At 46.9% G+C, this 5201-nt stretch overlaps 1 pseudogene; it reads left to right on the top strand.

Annotated features, from left to right (window-relative positions):
• LOC103275675 overlaps positions 1-5201 on the top strand; it is a 17682-nt pseudogene that overhangs the window by 8299 nt on the left and 4182 nt on the right.

Genomic DNA, 5201 nt, shown 5'->3' with positions numbered 1-5201 from the left:
ATGTCCATACAAAAACTTACTTATCTCTATAACTGTTACATTATAGATCACTACCAAGTTTTAAGCACTATAACTGTTACATTGATTTGTAAGTTACACCTGTGACCTTCACACAGCAATTTGCAATTAACTGGGGTAAAGCAACATTCTCAAGGTTTCTTAGCTGCAAGTTGACCTGACTAGCTTTCTGTAATGTCACACCTGGTATTTACAATCTGCATCAATTATCCCCTGCTAGGGAGAATAAGCTTCAATATTTGTAAAACAAAAGGCGCCCCCCCTCCAATTTACCCTAGTCACAATCCCTAACTAAAATTACAAGCCTCCTTAACAAAGGGAAGTAAGGCCAAGGGTGCTCTAATGAAGAGTATACTTTTAACAAAACAAATCCTTCTTTTACTAAACACTACTATTTGGTAAAAATTATTTCTCCCATATAGAACTTTTTACACCTTCCAACTTCCAGTTTTCCAGTGGTGAGATCGAGAGTGGAGATGGAAGAAGCAGGGCCAACAGCTGCCCAGAGTTGCCCTGCAACCTGAGGTCTTCAGTTTTCCGGACCCTGTCCACAAGAAGGCCTCTAAGGCTGGCTTCCAGCAATTTGAATTTCTTTTTATTTTTTTAGAGAGGAGGTCTCATTCTGCTGCCCAGGCTGGAATGCAGTGATACAATCAAGACTCATCACAGCTTCGACCTCTTGGGCTCAGGTGATCCTTCTGTCTCAGCTTCTCAAGTGCTCACGTAGCTGGGACTACAGGCATGCACCACCCCGCCTGGCTAATTTTTTGAATTTTTTGGTAGAGACAGTCTTGCTCTGCTTTCCAGGTTGGTCTCGAACTCCTGGGTTCAAGCAATTCTTCTGCCTTGGCCTCCCCAAAATGTCAGAATTACAGGTGTGAGCCACTGTACTCAGCCTAAATTTCATATAGTTTTTATGTGTCATAAATTAGTCTTTTTTTGTCTTTTCTCCCAAATATTAAAAAATAAAAGTACAAGCCATTCTTAGTTTGCAGGTAGGCCACACAAAACCAGGCAGAGGTCCAAATGTGGCCCATGAATCACAGTTTGCATATTCTAAATTTAGAACATGAGTTTTCACATTCCTAGTTTTGACTCAGCTGAGCTGGCTTATGTGTGTCAGTAAGTCACTGTTTTTCTCATTGGATCTTAGTGGTAGAGGGTGAATTATTTATATCCTCAGTCCATGGCACCCTGTCTTTGCTGTGAGACCTCTTCTCTTGTGTGTGTGTTTTTTATTTGTTTCCTTTAATTACCATTCCTTACTTTCATCTCTCCAGTGGCCACCATTCTGGTGTGTTTAGTGTGTGCTCTTTGGTGTGCATGATTTTTTTTTTTTGAGTTGAAGTCTCACTTTGTCACCCAGCCTGGAGTGCAGTGGCATGCTCAAGGCTACCCCAGTGTTGACGTGCTGGGCTCCGGTGATCCCGCTGCCTCAGCCTTCCAAATAACTGGAACTACAGGTGTGTACCACCATGCCTGGCTCATTTTTAACTTTTTTTTATTGTAGAGAGGAGGTCTCACCAAGGTGACCGGGCTGGTCTCGAACCTGTGGGCTTAGGCAATCCACTCGCCTTGGCCTCTTGAAGTGCTGGGATGATAGGCTGAGCCACCGAGTCCGACCCAATTTGCATGACTTGTTGCTGTTATGTTGAGATGGGGTCTTGCTGTGTTTCCCAGACTGGTCTCAAACTTCTGGATTCAAGCCACCCTCAGCCTCTCAAAGGGCTAGGATTACAGGCATGAGCCACAACACCCAGCCAATTATAATATTTAAAATTTTTTTGTCATAATGAGTTATTTCTTTATTAGAGACAGAGACTTATTCTGTTGCCCAGGCTGCAGTGTAGTGGTGTGCTCATAGCTCACTGCAGCCTTGAACTCCTGGGCTCAAGTAGTCCTCCCTCCTTGGCCTCCCAAAGTGCTGGGATTACAGGCGTGAGCCATCTGGTGCCCAGCCTAATGCACCATGTGTCTGTGTCGGTCTCTTCCCATTGATATTTTTCTAGAATAGTGAGCTCTTTCGGTCCATTCACCACCAACTGCTTAGCACTTGACGTCATATTACTGATGTCCACACCATCGTCTTGTCCAGTCTGCAGCCTCCCTCGAGGCTAGGTCTTTACGCCCTTGCCTTTCTGGGGAGATTCCCCCTAGTTAAATCCCTTTTGGAGATCCTTGAAGACTGTGTGACTCTGACTGAACGATGTATGTTTTCCTTTTATTGTGGAAAACAAATGGGATTCAAAAATTGTAATCATTGTCCATTGTTCTGAAACAGGCTCTCAGAAAGAACTGGGCACCCTCATTTTGGAAGGTACATTGTATGTGTTGCAATAAGAAAACACGATTTATCTGTAAAATTCTCATGGAAATATTTCTTCCGTGGCATATATGATGCTTGTTTGCAGTTTTAAAGTTTCTATAAAATAACAAATAAGCTGCCCACTGCCCGTTTAAGTTGTGATTGACTGTTTTCACTGCTTTTTTCTTTTCTTTTTTTTTTTAGACGAGGTCTCATTCTGTCACCCAGACTAAAGGGCAGTGTCAGGATCACAGGTCACTGCAGCCTCAACCTTCTGTGCTCAGGTGATCTGTCAGCCTCAACCTCCCGAGAGGCTAGGACTACAGGCTGTCACTACTAATCTTTGTATTTTCTTTATTTTGTAGAGACAAGGTCTCACCATGTTGCCTAGGCTGGCGCTGAACTCCTGGTCTCAACCAATCCTCTTGTCTTAGGCTCCCAAAGTGTTGGGATGACAGGTGTGAGCCACCATGCCCAGCCTGCCCATCGTTTTTCCCCCAGGAAGGCCACCCAAGGGGGAGCCCCCTCACTCCTCATCCTTGATGGAATCTCTCAGGCAGGCCCACCAAGCTTGGTGGCGGGATGTGGGCAACCCTCTTTGGGTCTGCCCCTAGAAGCCAGTAGGCCAGAGGCTCCTGCCACATCCTCTCTATGCTGAAGGTGATGTGGCCTTAACTGCCCATGAGGCTCCAGTAAAGGAGGCTAGAGGGGTGAGAACTGAGCCCTGATAGGCTCTGTCTCTAGACATTCCAGACGGTTGTTTTTTTTTGCTCATCATAAAGGTTTAAAGGTTGGCCTGGACCAGAGAAGCTAGTTCATCACCCCCGATTCTGCTCAGAGTCAGAGCTCTCCCTGCCCCAGTTCTTAGCCTAGGGCCTGATAGTGGGGCCTCACTAATGTTTTCTGAATCAAGGTCTTTCTCTGTCCCCCAGGCTGGAGTGCAATGGCACAATCACGGCTCACTGCAGCCTCGACCTCCTGGGCTCAGGTGATCCTGCTGCCTCAGCCACTCGAGTAGCTGGGACTACAGGCATGTACCACCCTGTTCAGTTAATTTTTTGATTTTTTTTGTAGAAGGCTGACCTCGAATGCCTGGACCAAAGCAGACCTACCACCTTGGTCTCCCAAAGCAGTGGGATTACGGGCATGATCTTCCACTTCTCTAGCCCTAGATTTCTTCATCCATAAGATGGAATTCGTCCCAGTGCTGCCTTCTGTGATAACTGTATGGACTTATTGAACTGCCTGTAAAATACTTAGCAGAGTGCTTGGCTTAGAGTAAGAGTTCAATAAATAATAGTCCTAGAAATAGTAACAATAGCCGGGTGTGGTGGCTCACACCTGTAATCCCCCAGCTCTTTGGGAGGCAGAGGTGAGAGGATTGTTTGAACCCAGGGGTTTGAGACCAGCCTGGGCAGCTTGGGAAGACTCGTCTCTGCAATAAATCGGAAAAGTAGTCAGGCATCATTGGCAGGTTGAAGTAGAAGGGTCACCTGAGCTCAGCAGGTGAAGGCCGCGGTGGCTGTGAGTGTGGCACTGCACTCGTCTGAGTGACAGAGTGAGACTCCTACTAAAAAAAAAAGAAAGAAAGTAAAGAAATAGTAGCAATATGGTAGAGATTCCAGCCAAGAAGAAACCTAGGTTTGCACTTAGCAATTTGTAATGACAGAGAGGCAGACCCATAGTCCCTGGGGTCTGGACACAGGCTTGTGAAGGCTGGCTAACATCGGGCTGGCCGGGCAGGAGTTGGAGCCTATGTCCAGCTGAGCTGCACCTTCCTAACCAAGCCCCACCCCTGGTTCCAAGGTCTCCTATAGTGATCTCTAACAGCTCTGTTCTTTGTTTTGCAGCCAGAGCCCAAGCCTGGAGACCTGATTGAGATTTTCCATCCTTTCTACAGACACTGGGTCATCTATGTTGGCGATGGATATGTGGTCCACCTGGCCCCCCCAAGTAAAGGCAAAGAGAGCCTCTACTGTGCTGGGCCGAGGGGTTTGGAAGAGGGGGAATGGAGGAGTTGTGGGTAATTGTTGCTTCCCAGTGGGTGGTTTGTTCCTGTGTGTTCCAAGAAGGCACTTTGGTATGGGGCAGTGGTTTCCAAAGTCTGCTCCTTGGAACCCCAGAAGGTTTTGTAGAGGGGCTGAGGTGGGCGTCCAGGGGGCAGCTCTGCTTTTTTGTGTTTTATGTACTAAGATTTTATATATAACTCTTTCTTTTTTTTGAGTCAGAGCCTCACTCTGTTGCCCAGACTCGTGGCCACCGCAGCCTTGACCTGCTGGGCTCAGACAATCCTTCCATCTCAGCCTCCCAAATAGTTGGGACTACAAGCACATGCTACCAATTTTTTGCTCTTTTTTTTTTTAGTTGGAGTCTCACTCCATTGCCCAGGCTGGAGTGCTGTGGCACACTCTCGGTCACCCCAGCATTGACCTGCTGGGATCCAACAATCCTTCCGCCTCAGCCTTCCAAGTAGTCAGAACTACAGGTGTGTGCTACCGCATCCGGCTAATTTTAGATTTATTGTAGAGATGAGGTCTCGCCAAGTTGCCCAGGCTGGTCTCGAACCCACGGGCTCAGGCAATTCACTCACCTCGGCTTCCCAAAGTGCTGGAATTACAGGCTGAGACACCAAGCCCGGCCTAATTTTTTGATTTATTGTAGGGACAAGGTCTCACCAAATTGCCTAGGAGGTTTCGAACCCTTAGGCTCAGGCAATCCTCTCAACTCCACCTCCCAAAGTGCCTGATTACAGGCATTAGCCACTGCGCCCAGCCAATTTACAGAGAAGTCAGAAGTAATCAGAGTAGATGTTATCTTCCCCATCTCTGACCCTCTGAAATGTGTTACCTAGATCGACTCATCTTCCTTTTATAAGAAT

This window comes from Carlito syrichta, unplaced genomic scaffold (genome assembly GCF_000164805.1).
Source record: "Carlito syrichta isolate Samal-C Ts95f unplaced genomic scaffold, Tarsius_syrichta-2.0.1 Scaffold315639, whole genome shotgun sequence".
NCBI lineage: Eukaryota > Metazoa > Chordata > Mammalia > Primates > Tarsiidae > Carlito > Carlito syrichta.
This window is presented reverse-complemented; position numbering and strand designations above follow the sequence as displayed.